This window comes from Lepidothrix coronata, unplaced genomic scaffold (assembly GCF_001604755.1).
Source record: "Lepidothrix coronata isolate B3197 unplaced genomic scaffold, Lepidothrix_coronata-1.0 Scaffold22, whole genome shotgun sequence".
Lineage (NCBI taxonomy): Eukaryota > Metazoa > Chordata > Aves > Passeriformes > Pipridae > Lepidothrix > Lepidothrix coronata.
The window spans coordinates 1675709-1700701 of NW_016690202.1; the positions used below are offsets into that span (position 1 = coordinate 1675709).

Below are 24993 nucleotides of genomic sequence, written 5' to 3' on the forward strand. Positions count from 1 at the left end.
TGTTGCAAATTTGCTGTAATCAAAACCCAATGAGACTCATTGGGAAAAAACCTCACCATATACTAGTGGAACAGAAGTTTAACAGATGGGCCTAGGAAGATTATTTTTAGACATGTAAATTCGTTGAGTGTTATCAGTAACACTTTCTCTTACTTGAACTGCAACCAATGGTTTGTCAGTTTTTTCTTCCTCGCCCCTCAAAGGTTAGATTAGTGTTATACTAATGATTCCTTTTCTGTCTATAACTTTTGTTTTCAAGATCTACAGATATGAAATAAATAATTAAAAAAATCAAAGTGGATTTTTTTTGACAGTAGAAAAGCAATGCAGTATGCTGTTAAACAGATCCATGGTGAAGATAATTGAAAGCTGTTGAGCAAAGCTCTAGAAAATCATTATACAAATACAATCACAGTCTTTTTCAAGCTTTATGGATAACCTACTTTTAAAATGGACCCCAAGAGTAGAAAAATTTCAGATTAAAGAATAGTGTACTGTATGCTTCTATGTCTTTGGTTCTGTCTTCTGAAATCTGATTTTCCCAAAGCTCTGTAGAGATTTCAAGGAGTATACTGACTGTATTTTGGTTGCTATAAAAAAAAGCCCGAGGAATTTGAAAATATAGAAACAAGAAAGCGGCAATTGATCCTGGTGTTACACAGGAACATCTGTCTGGAGTTTCAAAGGCAGCTGGCTATCAGCTACGGCAGATTTTCTGGCTGGCTGTGCAAGGACTGTATGAGCTTGTTGTGTCTATATTAAAACTGCTATTGTTCTCCTGCTGTGAAATGACAGATGGACATGTCTATCCTGAGAGATCTGCGACTTTTGGCTGACTTGTAGTTTCTGAATCCATTCATAATAGAGCTTGCCCTAGTCCTTCAAGAGGGAAGAAGAACATAAACAGAAATAAAAAATGAAATTTATGGTGCCAGGCTATATTGTGAAATCATCAAAAGTAAATTCCTTTCTTCTTTTTGAAGGCAAATGGGTTGTTTTTCTAAATGGGAGCTATCAGGTTTTAGTTTATTTTTCTAGGGATATAACATATATACATACATATATAGTGGATATTTTTCTTTGCCTTAGATAAAACAAGTTAGTGTAGTCACATAGAAAACCGGTACAAAGACATGGAATCCTGAAAAGTATGGAGATAAATGAGACTGAATTGGTTGAGATGTTGGGAGGGGAAGGTATCCAATTCAGAAAGACATGATGTGAATTAATATGTCATTAGAAACACGTTAATTAGTTTTTTAATTATGTGGGCATGTCTTAATGTGTAGCATAAATATATGTTAATTGGGTAATAAATGTATTTTATGTTTTTATTTCAGCCAGTGTCTTTCTTTTTCTTAAACTATGAGACTGTCCAATCCAGTTCCTTCAACTGCCATGTTCTGTGAAAATTGATTTCTTTCTGCTAATACATAACTTTATAAATCAAAAAGAATTAGTTCAATTCAGCACAGTGTATTTGAAGTCCAGTATTCAGTAAAATTTTGATCCACATCCCAAAGGAAGGATTGCTGCTTACCTAAATTGATGATTGCCAGTGTCGATCAAGAATCCTTGCCAGCTGTGTTTCTGGATGAGTCAGATGTCATGTTAAAGACAGAGTTGATTTCAGCCAAGTCTTTTTTAAGACTGAATGATAAGGTATAAATAGTTACCACTGACAAAAAAAAACCCAAAACAACAAGTATTTCACTTCTGAATTTAATTAATGAAATGTGGACATTTCATTAATTTCATTTAATTAATGAAATGTGGACATTTGTCAGGAGTAAGGGTTAAGAAATGAGTCCTCCTTCATCCATATATGTTATTGTGATTCTCTATAGCATGTTAATATTCATTTCAGTTCTTCTAAATGGATTTTGGATAAGTCTTTTAACTGCTCTATTGATCTACTGTCTGATGAGACACATCACTGTATTGCCAAATACAGAAGGTGTGAGGCCTTGTACTTGCTCAAGTCCCATGTATACACTGAACATAGCAAATTGAAATTGAGCAGTAACTGTGCACAATTGATATCACGGGTCCCAAGCTGATCAAGCTAAAAATATAAATATGGTTATTTTACTGATGAATTGGATACTGGTAAAAGTATTATACTTTCTGGCTACAAATAGATTTGGAGCTACAATATGTGTGTTATCCTAATCCAGCATCTGTCATGGCAGCTAGCATTGATGTAGAATGGAACCGAAGTGCATAAATGCCAGAAATTATATGTGTTAACTGAGGACTCACTTTTTTGATTGGTGTCTCTTGCTCTTGGTTTTATTTTTCTTTAAAAAGCTTCCTTCTTTTTAATTTTTTTATTAAAAAAAGCAGAGAGAGAGAGAGAGAGAGAGAGAAGCACTTTTTGATGTGCCTGGATTAGTGTGACCTTTTATAGTTAAATTATTTAAGCTAGTACACATACGATAGTGTTTTTTGTGGCAGTACCAGCAGGCCGCTTTAACTGATCAGTGTGTAACAACACATATTAGTGGAGTGGTGTCTTCTTCATGTGCTGAATCCAGTCAGCCTACTTTATAGGTAACCATTTACTTCAAGGCAGGTACAGAGAAAAAGAATGCCTTCTTGCTATTCCTCCTGTATTCCCCGTGTCCTGACAGGCTGTCAGAATGGCTTGTGTCTTTTCTGTCCATGACAGGGTGAGCTGCCTCCCAATATTATGGAGAATTTCTTAACTACAGGCCTTTTTAGGCATTTACATTTTGGGAAAACTTGACAGGAAAGTTACAGTGCAGACTGCAATTGAGTCGGGGATTTCCATTCACACCATAGACTCCTACTATAGCAATAAGGAGCACCTTGAACCAGAACAATGGAGGCATTGGCTTCCTGGACTTTACCAGCAGTGCAGCTGAAAGCAATACCTCAGTAGAACTCCACCTACCAAATTAGGCCAGAGGGCTTTGCTAAGTTGTACAGAAGTGTTTTGTTAAACTTCTATTGAACCAGTCTGTTTTATTGCCTCTGAATAGGCTATTGAAGCTAATCAATAAGGTTGGTGGCTTAGACTATTTATTTACTGTCTTTATTTAAAGGAAAAAAAAAAACAGCCAACCACAAACATTTGCTGCCTGAGGGCCTATCAGTGGTTCAAACTAGTGTTGTTTGTTTGTTTGTCTGTTTTGGTGTGTTGTTGGGGGTTTTTTGTGTGGTTTTTTTTTGTGTGTGTGTGAGGGGGGTTGTTTTGTTTTTTTTTTTTAATCTAGATGGCCAGGAGTCACTCTTAGTAACCTCCACTTCTCATTACTTTCCCCTCTCTCCTTTTTCAGCTTCCATGTCATCTCCTTACCTTTTGCTTTCACTGATTTTAATAGCTTACTGTGCTCAGGTAAGAACTGGAAGATTGCTAAACTGAAAACTCAGCATTATCATTCTTCTCTTTGTCAGGTACTTTAGTCTGAATCTTCAGAGAGTCTTTGGGAGAGCAGGAGGAGACTCTTCAGAAAGCTGGGGAAGGGCAAATGTAAACCAACACTTCCTACTTCTTTCCCTTTTCTTATATATGTATACATATATATATATATTCTAAAGGTGCTGGAGAAAATGAAGGGAATTGTAAGCTAATCAATAAAACCTGAAGGAGGAAAGGAATTACAAGCTGGTCAATGAAACCTTAATCCCCTCACATTTTTTTAACAAGTTATTAAACAGTTGCTTTATAAGCACCTCTGGAACAATAAAATTGATAAGCAACCAGTATAGATTTATCAAGTGCCAACTGTGTCAGGCAATTTTAATTTCCTTGCTTGGCAGTACAGCTAGCCTAGTAGATTAAAAAATGTGCAGCAAACGGATGAGGTATCCTGACTTTGTTACTTTTTTCCTGCAGTGACTGTGTGTGATATTCTTGACTGTCTCGCAGATCACTCATAGAAAATGGTGGGGAACTCCACATGAAATAGTTGTAAAGTGAACACACAAGTGGTTGAGAAAAGCTCTCCAACTGACCTTAATGGTTTATTGACAACTGAGAAGGCATTCTGGTTTTGTTCTGTATTTTTATTAGGTACTTGGCTAGTGGAGTACAGAAAATGTGGTAAATGATTACTGGTTGCTTATAAGGAGTCATGATGGGTAACTAACAAAAGCAAGTGTATTATCACTAGGTCTAAATTCTCTACACAGGGTCCTGTGCCTCAACTAGAAAATTTAAATGGGTCTCACATGGCAAAAAGGATGGTTGAAAAGCAGTTGTTTTGGCAATTTGGAGAGACAATCCAAACACAATGAGTTGAACTTCCAGCTTGTGATGTTTTGCAGACTTGCTGGAAGAGGAATAAAAACCTAAAGTAGTCTAGCTAGTGAAAATCTGGGGTTTATAGTTAGTTGAAGGACAAATACATTTGTTTATACATCTGACATGTATAATTAAGGAATGTCTCATGTAAGAGGACATAGCTGTTATTTTCTGTTTAGCACTGCTGAGGTCTCAGGTAGAGGACTCTATACAGTAGCTGCTATAAAGCACTTTCATACTATAACCTTCAAAAAGATTATCAAGGATCGACTTCCTTTAGTCTCACAGGGAAAACCCAAGATTTGTGGGAGACATCTTACGAAAAGTGAAAAGCTTTATAGGAGATATTGTCTTCCACTAGAGGAGGGCAGAAAAAAAAATGGTAGTATGACTTTGGGTGGATAATAGAAAAATATTAGATATGCCAGTTTCTGTGGCAGCTGCGTAATACCCTGTGTCTATTATGTGGTTTATCCCTCTACATTTTGTCAATAACTTATTTCATTTGGTTTAATAGAAGGGACAGGTTCTCACATGTCACATAAATGGAGATCAGAGAATCTCAGTTGCCAATCATAGGCATCTGAGTCACACTAGGTTTCCAGGCTGAAGTGCTATTGTCATTTCTGGTGGCTATTGAGCATAGCAGTGAATAGAATCTGGGCAGCAAGCTCTGTCCAAAAGAGAAAAATCCTATTTTGTTATGAATAGGTGATGACAAAATTATATCTTGATGGATTTGTTGTTTTCCCCAGAGAAAAGACATCAGATTTAATATCACCCTCATATTTAGAAGAAATTTTGAGAAGTTCCTCCACACCTGATTCTTCTTGCAGTATCTCTTATACAATAAATAACCATACCGCTAAAGAAACCCGAACAAATCCCTAAAACACGCCCAAAGTCACCACATTCCTTCACTTGATTGGCTGATTTACAGATTTCTGGATAAATCTGAAGGGACTGTTGATCCTGATGGAAATTTAATAGGTAATTAGTTTGAAAGCAACATTTTAAACATGAAGGGAACAGAAATCTTGGCCTAACTGACTTCTTACTGCTTATACTGGGATCTCTGTACTGTGCTGGGGCATTTCTCAGGTACAGGGTCATCTGTCCCCTCTTTTTTCCACTGAATTAGAAAAAGCTTCCTAACAGTGGACCAACACTTAACTGCTTTGTAGAATACAGCTATGGCTTTTAAAACTGAGTATACCTAATTTGTTTTCCTGTTTGAGAGTTGGCCATGGATCATGGCTTGTTTCCCAGCAGCAAATAAAATCACACATATTGGAGAAGAAAATTAATTTTTTTATTTGTAATTTTTATTTCTCACAATAATTACACATAACTCTGTCTAAATCTGTTGTGTCTTATATTATGCCATGCTGCTTGCAGGAGTAGTGATTAATGCTGTTTGTGAAGTGGGAGAGAATTAAGAGTCTAATGTCTGCATACATTTTGTTCCTGTTGCTTTGTCTGCCTTCATCTGGTATTTGGCATGTCTGCCTTTATTTCATGAGAACAGATGACTAGCTCTGTTCTGGTCAGGCCAAGTATCCATTTAGTTCCATACTCTTTCCAAAGGCAGTTAGTAAAGATGCTTGGGGAGAAAAATGTAAGAAATGCCTGAAGTATATGTAGTAATTCTTTCCCATGGCTAGGTCCCTTAATTAGATGGTTTAGGGAGCTCCTTAGCTAAAGGTTGAACCCAGGCATTTGTGTTTTAAATAACCATCAGTGGGTCCGTCATTCAAGACTTTAGGGGGTTTTTTTGTGTCCATTCGTGTGTGTTCAGTGTCTTGCTGCAATGATTCCATAATTCAGGTATACATTGTGAAGAAAAAGCATTTCCTCATTTATTACAGATCTGTAACAAATAAGGAAAAACTAGTGGGCAGTAACCTGCCCACTGGTTTTTGTTCTGAGAAATGGTTTCTTGTTGACTTTTCCACACATCAGTCATTCTGCCAGCCTCTGCATTCTTCTCCTTGGTGATTTTTCTTCTTTGCTGAAGACTTCCAGTCACTTTCCTCTTGGAAAGTTTGACAGTGTTCTGATGCAAGAGTCAATCTCACAACACTGCGAAAGCATCACCATCCACTTGGTGGAGAACACACTGATTTTTTTCTACTTTACTATCACTAAAACTGAGTTAAGATTTCTTTAATTATTGTTAATGGTTCTATGAATTATGGGTTAAATTACATATATTAATTAAGGAGGAACCAGATTGTAGTTTGAAAATTACGATGATTTCCAAAGTAGTATAATACTGAAGTTCCTCCCTCCACATAGTCATTAATGGTGGCTACTGTTATTTAATAAAAAATATTTTCGCAGGCATTTTTGTTTGCTAAAAACACTTGTAATAGCTGCAGGGGTTTTTATGGTTTCTTCTTTTATTTTTATGTAAAAATTTCAGAATAATGAAGGCAATCTTACTATAGCATCTTACTTTGTTCAAAAAGCATGTAGACAAATAGCTATTGAGGCTGAGAAACAAATTCAGTTAGACAAATTTCAGTTAAATAGGTACAAAATTGCTTTAGAATTAAAAAAACCCAAACTCTTTTCATTCCAAAGAAAACCATACATTTACCTGATCATGTATTGGATCTGAACTGTGACCCAGTCTGCTGAACCTGTAAGTGGATTCTCTCCAAGTGCTCTGGCTGTCCCGTTTTGTCTCTCTCATTGCCCATCACCAAGCCATATGTGTTTGTTTATCAAATGCCCTGTTACAGCATAAGCTGGGGGTTTAGGTGTGCTACACCTTTATGGCTTGCACAAAGGAGTGAGAGTATATTGGCATACAATGGTGAAAAGGACAGTTTGGGTGTATGTTGTGGCAGGTTTGGTTTGTGTATTAGCACTATGCTAATACACGGAGGATTAGGGAGCTGGTTGTAGTGGGAAGGGCTGGACATTGCAGTGCTACTGAATGTGTGTTGAGCATGAGGTGGTGGATGGTGGGAGAAGCTATTGAAGTACCTCTTATTTTCAAAAATAGGGGGCCAGTTGGAGGAGGGACTATAAAAGATCCTGTCAGAAATCTTGATCAACTGTGAAGCACAAATCTGACAAGAGTAAGCTTCATCAATAGCAGAACTCATGGATGTGCTTGCTTTAATTAGTTTTCCATAGCTAAGGAATTCTTTACCCTATAAGGGTTTATTTCAGATGCAAGTTTTCCATTAGCAGACAAACACAATAAATTTTAACTAAAATAATTCAGACTTCGCTCCTCCAAAACTTGATGCAATAGCTCTCTTTGTTTTGACTGATTTCTTCATATATTGTATTGGGAGCCTTAGTGGTGAGAAGGATTGGATGGATGACTCATCTGTCCTTACTGTGTGCTAGGCTGCATGAAAGATACTATGTATGTGCTTGTCTGCAACTCTATTGTACTGACCATGTAATCATCTTCAACTGTTGTATTGGAGCTTCTTACCTTGAAGAACTTTAGGGAAAGACTGCCAGAGAGCAGAACAGACCAGATTGGAAGGCAAAAGGTGGGACAAATATGTGGCCTTCTATGAAATACTAAACTTAAAATTAAGGGGAAATGTTTTATTGGTCTTTCCTCTGCACATTTGTCAATGTTGTTTTGAGTTACAGAGGTCAAAAACAAACCATAGGTTTGGTTTAGGTAGGCTAATGCTTTCTAACCCAGTGATCATAAATGATGAGCTAAAACACGTTTTTTAAAAATAAATAGCTTGTACTATTATCTAATAATTCACACTATGTTTAAGTTAGATTATTACAATCCATTGGCTCTTCTCATTTTAAATTGTAAAGTACTCCTTTTCTTTAGAAACAGAAAATTCTGACTGACAAGGCCCAGTAGATCAAATTCATTGTAGTACTAAAACAGTATATAAATATTTTTTTGTATTTCAGAATTCAGTCATTCAGTAATAACTTAAAGTTATTCACACTGACATAAACAGGAGGAGTTGAATTAAAGCACTACTTAGCACTTTTAAAATTTACTTAGAATATATAACATTTTTGTTGTTGCTCTAGAGTTTGTGGGTTTTTTTGTGTAGCCAAGTGATTTCATATTCATAATTTTATATTTGCTTTGTGTTGATAAATACCAGTCAGCAGTGGTTTGGGTGGGGGAATCTTTGTAGTCTTGTTTCTAGGCATTGTTCCAAAATACACAGCTAAAATGCTTCATAGGTTTTGTTTAGAGCAGGGCTTTTAATGGAAAGATCACTGCTGAGTCTTTTTGATGCAATTTGCAAATACTTGAGTCTCCTTCTTTTCTTCAAACTCAACGTGACATTGCAGCGGTGGAGTGTGTCTGTTAAAAATACATGTGATTGTCCTGCATACTATGCTTTAAAGAGGATCAGAGAACCTGTCAATTTTTTTCTGAATATGTGATGCTTTTGGAGAAGTCTGGTAATGACAGAAAGAGGAGAGTACATGAGAATTAATTGTGTTGAAGGCTCAAGATATCATCTTGCTGCAATAAATGTGGAGAACTTCCTTTGGACTGTTTGGAGAAGGTTGTACCCTGATCTGCTCCTCAGTGCCCATGAATTAAATTTGTGATGCATGGTAGATGCCTTTCGGCACAGAATGAGCAGTCAGCTTTTCATTAATTTGTAACAGAGAGACTGGTGGGAACGTTGTTCCATGCTGTGGAAAGCTTGTAGTGAATTCCTTCAACGTTAAGCAAGCTAAAAATAAATCTCTAGAAAATGTATGCTTTAGCTAAGCCCTTTGTTTTCTGAACATACATTTGAACATTTGAACAGATGCGATGAAAGTAAAGAGCAACATGTATCCTCCCTCTTTTTATAGTAATTGTGAAACTATTAAGATTTAAAATTGGTCAGTAAAGTTTACATATCATTGGGGTATTTGTCTATGTGCAATTTAAAGATTACATTAGAAAACTTTGTAACTATTTTTACATATGTTGATTCTGCGAGAGGACTGGGGTGGAAGTCTGCAAGTAGGTAAGTTGCTGAATCCAGCTGCTCCTAGTAGGCAGAACGAAGGAAGGATTGCAGACTAGATAAAACTAGATTCCTTTGCTGCTGTTTGGAGGCATAAAGTTTCCCGAAATTTTAGTTTCCACAGGAAGGGGAACAAAGATAAGAGCCATTGGTACAGTCATTTAAAAATTGTGGTGGAGTGGGTTGTGGAGGAAGAGTTGCCAGAGTGGAGAGACAGAACAGCTGTGGAGGGAGCAGAGATATTGTAACTGAGGGGCGAAACACAGATGAAGGAGACTGGTTGGAAAGCAAAATAAAAGCTTTGAAAAAGCAGGCAGTTGGTTGCATGCGAGACATCTTTCCTATGCATTAATTTCTTGATCGGATTCCCAGGTACATTCAGGTATCGGGGAACAAGAGGCAGCAAACTGTCTGTATAGTCTATAATATTTTGTGAAAATAGAATGTGTTTATATAGTTTTAAAAGTAAATTTTTAAAATGTAGGTCTGTATGTCTCTTCCTTGCCTCAGAGTGCAAAGATGTTAAATGCTGGATGAAACTGCATAACTATGTTTCAGACACTGCATCTGCTTAAGGGGCAAATGGTCCATGGAAAGGATGTTCAGTGGTAGAAACCTGTCCCCCATGAAGGTCTCACACTTCAGTTGCTCGGGAGGGAGGCCTGAACAGGAACCCTTTCCTGGAGATAAATTATTGCTTTTTCTTTTTTTGCAAAGGGGAAAAAAAGTAATTAGTGGAGTATTAGGATGCTGTTCTGCTCCCTAACAAATCATTAGGGCACTTGGTTGTGAAGGTGTCTTTCTGTCCTCGCTGCAAGGTGGTTCAAACCACCCCACCTCTCCTGGCCAGAGAGGCTGGAGCTGGCAGGTCCACCAGCATGTGGCCACCTTCTCTGGTCCTGCTGAAGCTGTGCCACTGCACAGCTGGGAGTTCAGCCCTCTGTGCGATGGGAAAAAGGAGGTTGGCCCTGGCTTCATTATTTGCGCTTAAGGGGAATGTGGAGATCTCATCTCTGGAACAGAGGCTGTTCTTATGGCCTAAAACACTGAACAGTGTCAGACCTCTCTGTAGATCTCATCTTGATTTAAACTTTGCTTTTTGTATTTGTGTTGAGGAAGGGGTTGTGAGACAGGAAATTGCTGCTGACCTAGTATCACTAATTTAACCTGCTATGTGTGTCCTTGAAAGGGTATGCATTAGATGCAAGTATTCTGTTTTTAAACCAGTTTTACTTTGCTAGCCTAGTTTTCCAGGGCAAAGTGTAGTTTTGAAATCACTATGGTAGTTAGTTGTGATTGATTTTGGTGGCTGCAGTATAGTTTATGTGTCTGTGAATTTAGGAAGAAAGAAAATGAAAATATTTAGTGTGAGGTCCAACAGCATAACACATAAAATTAACTATATGCACATCAGAACATCTCAGTTAGATGCATTTTCATGGTTAGGTGTGTGAATAGAGCTTCTGTTTACTCACATAGATGAGGGTCTGGCAAACATAAATCCTTAACTTTTTGGGGGGTAATACTAAGAAATAACAAAAGTGCATTTATCAGAAAAACCCTTCCTTAAAATTCAAGCAGGAAACAAATGGAAATCCCATTGACATTGTATCGAACCAGGAAAATACTCTTAATTTACAGATACTGTTTTTACTAAATACAGGAATTTATTTGTTTTGTAAAAGTGTGTAGAAATACAGAATTTAAAAGCTGTTTGCAGCAATGTAAGCATATTACTTATCCAAAACACTTCAAGGAAGGAAGTGTGTACTTCATGCTTTTCCTTAGGAATTAATGTTTTGCTTTTAAGTAGTAGTAATTTATACAACCTATATTTACAATAAACAATACAGACTATAAGGTACTAAATGTTTTTTTTGTTTTTCCTCTTAAGGAGAGTGATATGGTTTGAAGCTGGCTCCCTGCCAAGTCTCCAAACCTTACCACAAGAAGTTCCCCCCCCCCCAAAACCTCAGGGAGAAGAGGAAGAAAAACAACTAAGAAAACCCGAAACGAGAGAGAGACAGCTAAAGTGATAGATATAAATATATATAAATATATTTACACTTTTGTTACAGTTATATACAATTGAAATATATACAATTTCACAAGGGAAAGGGAAGGGGGAAGGGAAAAGGAACAAAACCAAAATAAAATATATATATATATATATATATATATATATATATATCTCCCGATTAGTGGCCCAATATCTATCCACTAAAAGAGTTAGCAAAGAAATATCTCACACTTTCCTTGGGACAACCGAGAGTCACTCTGGAATGATCACTGGCAACCTCCGTCTCCCAAGGTCGACAAGGCCTAACCAGGCCTCGCTCCCCAACACGACAGACTCAACAGCAGGGAACCTGCACCTCCAAGCCACCAGAAGGAAAGGGAACGAAGGCCTCTCCTCCTTTCTTCTTATAGCCTGGCTTACGTAAAAATCGTAGGGAATACTGGGTACATCTGGACCCTTCCTTGGTTACAAACTGGTCACTAAGGAAGGCCTAGCCCAAACTACCACAGAGAGTCTTTCATCTCTTTACTGCACATAGGCTCAGAGACCTTCTACGTGAAAAACACTAGTAGGAATTTCATGTTTTCTTACACTTAGGGAATAGCATTAAATATCAGTTCATAGTCTTTATAACTTATGTTAATGATGGCATAAAAGTCATACTTGCCTGCTGCATAAAGAAGCTGCAAGATGCCCTGAAAGCTTTTTTGTTTGTTTTGTAGGAATATTAAAAATTTATTTTGGCCTCATAGTTGCCTGCACAACTTCCCTGTGCAAATCTCAAAGTTGTTTTCTTTTTTGGCTGAAAGTGTTAAGCGTAATTGTCATCTTGTGTGGAGTTTTATAACACGGACTTCTGTTTTATAATCTACTGCAAAACATTCCATTTGTTTTATACAGACATTCACAAAATGGGGAATTAAAGAGAAATTTTGTTGCTTCTCTTTACCTTTATGAATAATTAAAGCATATTCTCCCACCTCCACTGTATTTTTCCTTCCCATTCTATTCTTTTAAAAAATAATTTTCTAAATACTAACTTAGGTCATTTCCACTTTAGATAATCTGTACCACAAATTGAAAAAAATATTAGTCCAAAGTTAATGTTTAAAAGACATTTTGAAAAAGGTTATCCTTCATATAGACAGAAAAATGGGAGCTGCATCCCTATCAGGCTAAGACAAGATTCCCAAAGAAATGGAGGTTTTCCACGAAGCTGAAAGGAAAAAAAATTGAATTTTTGTCTCCAGCCAGACTGTTAGTGTGGAGGTGAGGAATTGTTTGGTCACAGGCTCTTTAGTACTGCAGCTCAGATTTCACCTGTCTAAAAGGCATTTTTGCCTTCATATCCAACCACTTCAGTCCTATCAAGAAGCTCTTTGGCTTGTCCATATAGTGTTGGATCACTGTTCAGGTCTGAAGTTGCAGAATAGCTTCCAGGTTCGTCTTCAAACAGCACCAGTTGGGCTGTTCATTGTTTTCACTCTTCAGCAGTTTTTTGTCTAGGCAATTTAGTTCTTTGAATGTGAGCAGACATTAAACAAAACTCTAAAAAGGTTCTCAATAAGCAGGACTTTGCCTTTCAGCCAGATTGTTATGCTGGAATAAAGTCTTTGACCAAAAAAGGCAGACCAGACTAATAGGTTTCCCTGATTAGGCTTTTAAAACTGCATATTAGTATTTTTGGAGCTTAATTGTAGTGTGATCACAGAATCATTATCTATTATTTAGAAAGAAAATAATGTTGATGATTAGGAAAATGAAGTAGGATTTAATTAATCTTTGATTCTAGTCATTAAAAAATACTGTTTCAGGAGCAAGGTGCTTTTGATTGACTCTGTGGGAAGCCATCATATTAGGCACAAAGATTTGAGAGCCAAGCTTAATGACATTATATGCTGTCATCTCATCCAAACCTGTTTGTCTTTCATTAAAAGCAAACTGTTTAGGCTGTAGGAATTAAAAAGACCAAAACCACCACCACCAGCAAAGAACCCATCTTTTATAGACATACAGTCTTTTAGAAGAACATGCTTTACAGATAACTATACATGTACTATATGTAAACTGATATACGCGATATTAGTTCATGTTAATATCTAAGAGGAATATTACCCCTAGAAATTAACAGTATTTAATATTGGTTTCCATGACTCTCTTTTTTAGTTCAGTTGGACTTTGAGTTAAGAATAATCTTTCATCAATGTATTTATGAGTATTCTCTCTCTAAAATCAATTCAGCATGTGAAGTGTTTTTAACAGGAATATCATAGGATCATAGGATGGTTTGGGTTGGAAAGATCCTTTAAAGATCATCTATTTCCAACCACCCTGCCTTGGCCAGGGACACCTTTCACTAGACTAGGTTGCTCAAAGTCCCATCCAACCTGGAATGGGGCATCCATGACTTCTCTGGGCAACATGTCCTAATGCCTCACCACCATCCCAGTGAAGAATTTCTTCCTTACATCTAATCTGAACTTCTCCTCTTTTAGTTTAAAACTGTACCCCTTGTGCTATCACTATGTGCCTATGTAAAAAGTCACTCTCCTTCTTTTTTATAAGGCCCTTGTAAGTTCTGAAAGACTGCAAATATACAGTACTCAGAAGACAAAAAAAGGATAGGTACTGTTAATTGACTGAATTTTTTAAAGCAGCATTTTCTCTACATGACTTATAGTTTTGGAAGCTGGAACACTGTACCTGGGTGCACAATCCTGAATGGCCATAGCTGAATGAATGCTGTTCCAGACAATGCAAAAAAGTTGCAGAAACTTTAGTGTTTATTTTAACTTATTGGTATCCTTTCTGGCCACTCGGTGATTGTGAAGTAGACTATCCTGCCTGTGACTTGTAAAGACACATATTTTAGTGATAGTGGAAAGTATCTTCCTCTTACATGTTTCTGATGTTCATCCTCAGTATCCATCTTCCAGCAGAGACCACAAAGATGACAAGGGATCTGGAGCATCTCTCTTATGAGGAGAGACTGCAGGAGCTGGGCCTGTTTAGTCAAGAGAAGAGAAGACTGAGAGGGGATCTCATCAGTGCATATAAATATCTCAAGGGCAGGTGCCAAGAGGATGGTGCCAGACCCTTTTCAGCGGTGCCCAGTGACAGAACAAGGAGCAATGGCCATAAACTAAAACACAAGTTCCACCTCAACATGTCCTTCACACTGAGGGTGGCAGAGCACTGGAACAGGCTGCCCAGGGACATGTGGAGTCTCCCTCACTGGAGACATTCAAAACTAACCTGGATTAGTTCCTGTGTCACCTGCTCCAGGTAACCCTGCCTTGGCAGGAGGGTTGGAGTAGATGATCTTCTAGAGGTTCCTTTCAATCCTAACAATTCTGTTATTCTGTGATTTTTGTGAATTCATCATTATATGTAAACTAAGGGGTTTGTCATATGACGAATTTATTTTCTGATATGCTTCTGGGTTACTCCCTATAACAACCTGCTTCTTGCTTATATCAATATTTTTGGTGAATCAAAGACTGAAATTTGTAAGTCCCAACTCTCTGAGATATGTTTTTGACCTTGATTAATAATTTGGAAGATGAAAATGGAGTTTAGGATCTTAACAGTGGGTGCCCTGGCAATTAAAAGCATGTCTAAGATTTTTTTTAACTTGATATTATTTAAGACTGTATAGATGAAGAGCAGTTCTATCTGATTTCTAGTGACCAAAAAAAAAAAAAAAAGAAGAAAATGAAAAAAAAAAAAAAAAAAAAGGAAAAACATTTAAGAAATGCCTTTATCTAATCTTCTTGGTTTTTACTCTTCTATTGCTTCTTTTCATCTTTGAAAGCTATATTTTTCTTTAAATAACTGGAAGAAAACCCCAAGTAAACTTCTGATCTGTTTCAGAAAGGTTTGGATAAGGCTTTTTAGTATAAGTAAATTCCTTGTTTTGCACACTTGGACACTTGGCAGATGAATGTTTTGAGTTTCAAAGTAACTGAAGATGCCATTTTGCACAAGCAAGCAGTTTTTCAAAGACTGAGTACCAGCAAGCACAAAATAGTCCATTCTCAAAAAGAAAAATTTAGAATAACTAGTCTTGCTATTGCTTAGTTTGCTTGTTGGTATAATAAAAGTGGAGGTGTTGAGCATTTGACAAATTCCTCAGTATATGTGATAGTATACTCTCCTTCTGTGTTTAGTACCTGTCATGTTGTTTGGTTGTGAGAGGGGGAATCAGTTCAGCTTTGCACATCAATGCTCTTTGATCCAAATTCTCCTTTGTTTTTTCTTCCTTGTTATCCAGGGTATTGATATACAGTAAAATTAAGTTACAAACCACTGTTCTCCCTCGTGTAAAGTAAAAATAAACTCTTTTTTCTTGGTTCCCACTTTATTTCTCTAATTTGCTCTCTATTGCTTTGTGTTCATTCTTCCTTATTTCATAGGATACATTAAATACCTGCCGTGATTTTCTTAAGAAGGTATGAAGGCACTCTAATAGGAATTTCTTTTCTGTCTCAATTTGGTGGCTGCCATGTTGTGATGCTGTTCCTCCCTCCCCCACTGATGGAAACATGAGTGGATTAATCTAGCCCCAAATTGCTGTATGGAAACCCTTTGCTCTTAAGTCAAAAAAGTCAGTGCAAGTCTGTGAATTGTTTTATGAAAATACTGGATCAAGTTTCAAGCTTTGAGTCCCTGCTGATACATTAAATTCTTCATGGTATTGGCAGGGAAGAAGCATGGGACCTTTCTTTAGCTAGATAAATAAGAGAAGTGTCAACTCCAGATGCCTTGAGGGAGAGACTCCAGACAAGCTTTTAGTACAATTACAGAAGGACAAAGTGGAAGAGACCCATGGGACTCCTGTGTGTATTGAATGTCATTTAGCTTTTTAGTACAACAGAGAAAAGCTCTATAGCAGTGTTTAAAGTAGATATGTTTGTAGTCTTTTGTGTATAAATATAAGTATATGGCACTTTTAAAAAAATATATATACATATATGTCTATATGTATGCTGTGGTGTTGTAGGAAATGGTATTGGCAGAGGGTACTAAAGCTAAAAAAAAAATAGAAGTACCTTTCTTTCAATGCCCACAGCACATGGAAGAAAAGTCAAGACCCTTCCTTAGGACTTTCCTAACATTTGAAGTAAGTGGACTCATGTGGGACTGGTGCACAGCTCAGCAGCATGGATGCTTAGTTTCGGTGTTGTCCAGGCATCAGCAGGGTTGTATGTGCAGGAGGGAATTTTGTTTGTTCACCTAATTTTCTCTACAATTAATGATTTGTCTTATCTTCCCTTCCCTCAGGTATTCTTTACATAAAAACATATAAAATAATAGAATAAAATTCAAAGTCATTATTATTTCCAGTTTGTGGATGGGTATGGTAATTATGTCTGCATAACCTTCCTACTTTCTTTGTGTAAAAAAGGATATTTGTTGTATTTTAATTTTTAGCCGACCCATATTGCTTATCCTTTTAATATTTCAGTGACTTTAATTCAGATTTGTTAAGACCATTTCTTTCAAAGCACAGTGCTATCTGATCACATACTCTGCATTATAAATCTTCCCTTTTTGATAATCTTTAAGTTACATAATGGAGTTGGAAATCCATTATTATCACATGCAGTGTATTCTCTCTGTGCCTTCTTATTTATGGAATTGGTTATACTATGCATTTTAAATGGAAGCCTTTATTAAGTAATGTCAGCAATTTTGCTGAGCAGAATACTTTTGGAACCCATCACTGTCCTTTTCTGTAGAGGTCAGACTTTTTTTTTCCTTATCTGAATAGTTTCTTTTTACATAAACTATAAGCATTCTGTTACTTGGAATTTATTTCTTCTGCACCTTTTCTCCATTTTCATTCTAGGAAGTTTCTCTGGTTCTCATTCACGTTCTTCATCTGTTTCATCCAGGGCGACACAGTGTTTCAGCGCTGGCCACATGGTACTACCTAGGTTTGACCTGGTTTCCACTGTTGCCCGTATCAAGGGATTGTGTACGTGTGCATATGCGTGTGTGTAACAGAACTGGAAATAGTGTAAATATTTATTTACATATAAAGTGTTTTGGTTTGGTGTGGGGTGTTTGAAAACACCTCTTTCAGTGTGAGATAATCACATATCACAGGTGTCTGCCATTTTAAGAAAAACACCAAGTATTGGAAAGTTTGCAGTGCCATTGTAGCACTTGGCAGTAGTATTTGGTTTCTTTGACTGAGGCATCAGTTTGGTGTGACTGAACTGAAATTTTGGGCTTTCTTTGAGGCATCCTCAAGTATGACTAATAGTTACTTTAATCCCAGAATTAATTGAAATAAAGTTTGTAAAAACAGTGTATTTTATCTACCCTGAGCCCTCCCTGTGAATTTTTCTCAGTCACTGTAGATAATGTCATTCTTGCACTTATTATGTGTGGAGGTCAAACGAAGGTCCAAGCCAATGTTATAAGGCCATAAATAAAACAGTTAACCAGAACTACCTGGTAATAGCCAATGGCCTAAAATACAGAGCAAATTTGCACTGATGTTTTCATAGTTTCCACTGCTCTGCATCTAAAGGGTCAAAGGAGGCATTGTTTCATTTAAGGCTGTTTGTGGATTGTTTCTTCATTAATTTGTCCCATTATTTCTTGAGCAAATGTGGAATTTAGCATCCACAGCAAACTGTGGCAGATTTCCTCAAGGTAACTGCATCTTGCATGGCAAAAGTGTTTTTCAGAGCTTAGGATATCCCAATATGCTTTGTTGCTTCCTGCACTTGCATTAGCAAATACAGTGAAGAATTACTATCTAGTCTTCCTTTCTGTGCTTATCAGCATTTTATAGAGATCAGAAGAGAATACATCCTTAACACTTAAATCTGCAATCCATTCAAAAGATGCTGTACTGTTATAGCCTGGAACATTCTGTCACAACTGTGGAGCTCCATGACAAAACTATATATTTTCTGTGTTGTAGTTCTGTGGGATGTTACGACTTCGGCATAACTTTTAAAAGTTACCTGACAGGCCATAAAATGGATTTTTGTTCTCTGAGCAAACTACTTGGACATGAAATGATGACCTTTAGGAAGAAAATCTATGTATTGCTTTGCCTTTAGAGTTATAGTCTATGACTTCTTAAGCATTTATTAATCATTTCCATCTGAGAGCATCTTATTTTTTTATCTTACTTAGAAAAGAAACAAAAACATTCAGCAAATACGCTTCTTAGACTCATGGTGTTTTCCCCTAGCACTTTGGGATACTATTACACATGCTTGCGATTATCTACTCTGCAAACAATTGTCAGGAAACTTCAGCTGTTTTCCAAGTCCCACAGAAGAACAGATGTGGAATTAAATTTCAAACAATGTACTGTTAATCACGTACATGTGGACACAAAATGAACTCAGTGAGAACTGATTGGATGCTTTGTTAGCTGAGCATGGAGTGGAGAATTTGCACTTTTCTTAGTCTTCATTATCTGAACAGTCCTTTGAAAACAGTACTAATATATGGAAAGGATAAGGGTTTGGTTCAGATATTTAACTCCTTCTAGAGAGCCAAAACCACCTGAATGGAACTGAATTATATTATGTATATGAATACAAGTAATTGTATATGTATGTATAATTTTGTTTTATTTGAGAGCACTTTTGATGCTGTAAAGGGTATTGAGGAATAAAGTAGCTGCATATCATCAGTGTGCTTTCAAAAACAATTATTTAAACCAGCCAGCTTTGCCTGCAAGAGATTTAAAGTCCATGTTCAATTGCTGGAAAACCATAAGAAAGTAATTATGTCAGAAAACCTACTCATGCTGTGTTCTAAACCTCAGCCTTCCCTGGAAAAATCACTTAAAAAGACAGTCCATACAATTTTGAAAAGCTGTTTTTGGGGGAGAATGGATTAGTATTTAGGGACTCTGGAACTTAGAGCTTCAACTTTACATAATAATTATTCTGAATGAGTGCATTTAGACAGTCATTGAGACTTAAGGAATTGTTCGATTTTTGTTCTTGGAAATCTTTTTTTTCATTGGTAAGGAAACTTATGGAAAAAGGGTTCTTGATACTTGTTCTGAGTGTGATTGCCCTCACTGAAGTATGTATAGGTCTTGAAAAATAGTGCCTACTAGTAGGAATCTGCATTTCCTGCTGCTGCAGAATTAAAACTGTTGTTCAAATATGTAGCTTATATACATGTGATTATTTTCAGTTATTTGATCCCATGTAGCCTGGAAATAATTTGCCTTCCTGAACCTACAAAATAAAAAAGGGGGGGGGTGTGTGAAAAGAGAATATAATTAATTTACGGCTTCTTGAATTTGATGAACTTGATTAAGCAGACAAGATTATGTCTTGTTTCAGGGTTTATAGTAGTTCCTTGGAATTTTTTAAACCCCTTTAGAAGTTTTAAAATTAGCCCTATTGTATTATATTGAAGGCTGTAAACTTGGCCGCCTGTGGTTTTTGGCTTGAAAATAACAGAGTTGCCCCACAAGCTTGAAATAGGGTATGAGGACATTAGTACTGATGCATTTTCCTGCCTCCCAGGTTCTCCATCTAACTGCCTCACTGGCTGTTCCTTGACTTCTCACCTTGCACGTTCATTGTTATGTTTATTCTAGTAGTAAGCAAATGGCCAAAGCCAATTAAAATGTTAATTCCTACTAAAATAGCAAATACAGTGTTTTGAGAGATGGAGAGAACAGAAGGAACTTTAAGAAATCTTTATATGTTCCAGAGACATGTTGTCTCTTAGCTTGACTTCTGGAGAGATCTGTGAAGGTTATATCAGAGTTTATGTATTCTTTAAAAAAAAATCTTTCATATGGATTTCCTGGGGCTGTTTTGCTTGTGCTCTGTGAAGTGACCAATTTCTTCCTTTTCTTTGTTTTTGGGGAGGTCTGCTTGACCTTAGTTTTTCATGTTTTCTTTCAAAATAGCTTTCTTTCATGGATATTACTTTGTTTATATGCTTTGCCAAAGAAAAAAAGAGATAATAACATTCAAAATAAACATCTTTATACCCCCATGTCTTGTTTTTTAGCCTTTGTCTAGAATGACATAAGTGGCTAAGTATTTCATGTTCTTTAAAACATGACTTTGTGAATGTAATTGATATGGACATTGTGTGCTCTACCAAGACTTAATAAGTGCAGTTATCTTCTGCCCTTAATAATCAAAAGCATGGGATACAGACAGTAGTTCTGTATGGTGCTAATTAAGAAGAAACTATTTTTTGATGTTTAATACTTTGAGAGTATTTTAAATGGGCTTAGAATGCGTGTTTTGATTTAAACAGTGGGGTTTGGGATGGCTTTAAGCTGTTTAATATGTACTTTCTAAGGGGTGATTGGAAGGTATGCTACTATACTTTAATGTACAGATCTTTGGATGAGAAGGCCTTTGTAAAGGAGTTCGTTCCCTTGTTATTGCAGGCAGTCAGGTTGTGTGCAACTTGTTTCATCACGTCATGAGCCTTTAACTTAAAAATAGAAAGCTTTTTTTACCTCTGCTTTTGTTCTTGAAAGGCTATTGCAGACTCTTGCTCTTTCATATGGTTTAGAAACCGTCTCTTAAGCTGCATCTTAAGTGTGTTGACAGTCAGTTCACAGTCAGTTATTTTGTTCTTGCTGCAATGTTGACTTTCAATTTAAATATCTCTTCTTGCTAATTAGCTGCCTACAGTAATGGTAGGAAATAATTACACTTCATTTTTTGTCAACATTTTGTTAGGCTAAAGAAGACAAGACCTTATATCTTTTCTTAGCTCTCTTCCCTCGATCAGTACCATATTCCTTTCATGTTCTTAATCCAGTTTGGATGTCCTACTCTTCCCATCACTTATGGATTATAAGAATTCTTTGTAGTGTTCAAAGTAAAACCTCACTGCAGTCTTCAGTAACTGGTAAGACTATCCTTCGGGTTGATGATAACTGATATAATCCAAGATTATACTGCCATTCATCATCTCCGTGTCATGTTAGAGGTATTTGCCCAACAGGCTCAAGGTAAGTTGTGAGATACTTCTGAAGGTTTTCCTCTTCTCAAAACAATATAAACGTATTAAACAACCATTCTTTAGGAATTCAGTCTACCAGTAAACTTTAAAACTGACTCTGCTGAAGAATACCACCTACACTGTAAGTATGGTGTCTGTTTTGTTTTTTCTTTTCTAATGAATTGTTTTAATTTAGAAAGTTATTGTTTAATGAGAAAGTATTTGGTAGGAAAGCACAGGGGTTTTTTTAAAGTTATAGAACAAGCCCAAGTTAAGTGAACTCATCCCTATCACCATCTCAGTTTCTCAACTGCAGACATAAGGAAAGCAAAGAATCTTCCTTCACTGCTACAGTTGTTGATAAAAGTTAAAGGAGAAGACATCAAAAAGGTTTTGCAGCAGACTAAAAAGTTCGGGTGAGGCAAACACCCTCTCATGAGTTTCAGAAAATAATCTCAAAACTGATATGAACGGTCTTGTACAACCTACTTTTGGGAATGTGAAGGTTAGTGAATGGTAGAAGCAGGAAGCTTAAGAATCCATAATATTCAGGGGAAATATTTCTGACTAAAAACTACATTCAGTTACTTGGAGTTAGAATTACACAGGTTGGAAGAGACAACTGAAGGAAACGGTCATTTTTACCCTCAACTGAGGAAGAGGAATAAAAAAATTTGAGTACTCTTCTGCGTGTTGCACCAGCCATTCCTATTTGAACTGAATCCTTCATGGATTATTCTGTAAACCCATTTTTTTGAGCCTGAAGTTGATCTATGACACTCCAGCCTTGCAAGTACCTTTATGCAGGAAATGGTAAAGGTGACAATCAATATGTCTTTTTAAAGAATTAATGTAATCTTGAAAGGGAGAGGAAAAGCAGAAACTGACTGCTCTTTTTGCCTTCTGAATCAGGAGACCCTTTTAAAAGTGATTCTTCTCTTTGTGTGTGTATCTATATGTGGAGACAATCCTTCATAATCTTCTTTTAGGTAGTAAAAAGAATAGGTCTAGGTAAAATAAAGTAAAATGTAATCACTAATCAATAGATTCTTGTTGAGAATCTATATCTCAGTTTTACTCCAAATGGATTTTGAATAATAATTTAAACAATTAATGAGTTTAAAGAATATTTAGAACTTCTTACAAAATATGTGCTGTGACAGTCTTCAAAGAGGACATTATTAGCTTCAGGAAAAGCTAAACCTAGACTTTATACTCCTTGTATTACCAGGACATTTTCTTAAAAGATTGTTTCTCTAGCAGCTTTTAAGTAAATTTGTTCCAGAAAAAGCTTAAAATGAAAAAAATTAGAAAGGCAAAGGAAAGCATCTTTGTAGTATACAAAACCAAAATTAACATATTTCTTAGTTGCTGTTCAGTTCCCACCATTCCTGGGGCTAGCTGAGTCTGCTTTTTAGCTCAGTCATTCCTGAGCCTGCTTTTTAGCTCTTACCAAGCAGTGGGTAGCTCATTTCCTCTTCCTTGGGTTAGCATCAGAGGAGTGCCTCTTTGTGGGTTTGTGAGCTTGTGTTGGAGAAGTGTCCTGGATGGAGATGCCTCAGGACTTTCAGAGCTCTGTAGAAACAGCAAGATGTACTCCAGAGCTGGAAAATGGAACAGATGAGACTTGAGTAAGGATTTTCATTTCTATAACATGATTTCACTGACATGCTCAACAAAGGCACATGGAAAGTTGCTCAGGGTCTCATCTTTATTGAATTTTACTTACAATGGTTTTGGATTTTGAATTTTGTTTTGTAAGACTGAAAATGGATTCTGAGACATGATCTGGAGAGGAACAGAATACAATTTAATGTGCTGTAAGTAGTAGTTCTAGCTTTGAATTAAGGTCTTGAGTGCATAATAGGGCTATTCATTGGATAATGTTCAGACAGACCATTTTCAGTAGAAGTAACTTTGCTTTGAGGCCAAATTGAATAGCCTAAGCTCAAGATTTTGTCACTTAGCAAAATCATTACATGAACCACTGAAGTGTTTCATGATTAAAAAGCAGCTTTTCACTGGTAGAAGGTCACAGGTGATACCTCTGGATGCTTTAATTAGATAAACTACTATTTATTTATGTGTCTTTTTTTATTGCATTTGTAGAGATGAAAGCTGTGAGAAAGGCGTGGAGATTAGTTCAACATAGAAAATACACGTAAGGTGAACAATTTTGTTTTCCTGACACCACAGAGAAGTCTGAATTTGTATTTTGAGGACTCTTTAACAGCTTGTTAGTGTTTCGGTAGGTCAGTCCCTAGTTCTGTGTTTGGTTGTTTTGTTAGATATCTTGTCTTAAATGTACAGGGAGTTTGAGTAATAAATCAGGTCTTCTTTTCTTTGGCAGGGAGAGGAGGATTGTGTTTAAGGCATTTTTTTTGTTTAGGTTGAAACCACAAAACAAACAGGTTCCTAATTCAGTCCTGGTGCAGGATTACTGAAAAGTGCAGGAATGTTATCAGGCAATTTGGAGATTGTAGTGATTGTTTCACTGACTTGCAATAGTCACAGCTTTTGTCACCAGAATCATACTCTGACTGTAACTTTGGCCTGAGAAGGAGATGTGGGATTGAAAACCAAACAAACCCTGCAGCTGTTGATTTAAAGAAACATTTGTGAGTGGGTAGAAGTCTTTTTTTTCTCCAGAACAGCATGATGGGATAGCTCTGCAGCTTTCTGCAACAGGCTCAATATGTCTACTGATTAAAGAAAACAGTGCATTAATTGCTTATGCCTTAACAAAACTCCACAGTTGACACCTCTAGACCTTCAGGAAAAGATAACTGAGTGGAAGACATTCTCTTCCACTTCTGCCAGCAGATGGCTTTGTTTGTAAACTTAGCGTTTTGCAGGCCAGCATTTGGTAATCTGGGAGCAGTAGTTTGAATGCTAATAATACTCATCAGAAATTGTTATTTATTAAGCCATCTGACATTTACGAAGAATAGCCTGAGCTTGCCAAGTGTTTCTAGCTCATTGCTGAGGAGCATGCCGCGGGTTAGAGCATTGAATTAGCAACCCCATGTCTGGGCCCCTGGGTGTTAATGAGCCTCAGCCTCCCCTGGGTCCTGCTCCCACTCTTAGGTGGGCCCAGAAGCCTGTGTCAGACCAGCCTAGTGCTCTCAGTCTGTGTGGGAGCTGTGTTACCAGTGTGCCTGTTCCGGTCCCAGCTGCTGTGGTGTTGACCTGGAGCCTACCTTTGTACCATGACTACCAGGCTGCTCATGGGACCTGCTTCTCTTACCACCCATGCAGGCAGCAGGTCACTGAGCAGTGCTGGTCCCAGGGTGAAGCTGCTTTCTCAAATCACTTCTTGTCTGGTTCGTCTCTGTGGTGGCCAAGCTGCAGCCACCTAGAGCAGCTTTATGGCCAAACTGGAGCCAGGAAACAATTTCAGTAGCTGTAGATATACTTATTGGAGATGCTGCTGCAAAGCTTTGGCTGCCTTGAGTTGGCAGAGGGAAAGGGTTGATGAAGCAAGACCCGAGCACTGACTTTGGTGGAACTCCTGGTGCAGCTGTGGGAGAGGGACTTACTGCTTTGCTTTACAGTCCCTGTGACACAGAGATGTGACTCAAGAAGCATGTTGTAAAGTGAACTTGTTAAGTGCTTTTACAATGCCTTTAAAGTAAACAATTTATGTCCTTTTATCCTCATGGATAACCCTAAAGAGCTCCCACTGATATCCATGAAGGTGGGATCTAGCTCCTGGCTGATGTTCCATATTACTAACTTCAAATAAAGATTTA

General features: G+C 37.1%; 1 protein-coding gene across 3 annotated transcripts in view; it reads left to right on the top strand.

Moving 5' to 3' along the window:
• LHFPL2 (lipoma HMGIC fusion partner-like 2) overlaps positions 1–24993 on the top strand; it is a 120152-nt gene that overhangs the window by 31524 nt on the left and 63635 nt on the right. The window contains exon 1 of one of the 3 annotated variants that reach the window (XM_017808097.1): positions 11726–11840. The exons of the other annotated variants lie outside the window; for them this stretch is intronic. The gene's annotated coding sequence lies outside the window, so the exon portion shown is untranslated. Of the gene's footprint in view, positions 1–11725; positions 11841–24993 lie in introns of those variants that run through there. 3 annotated transcript variants of the gene reach the window in all.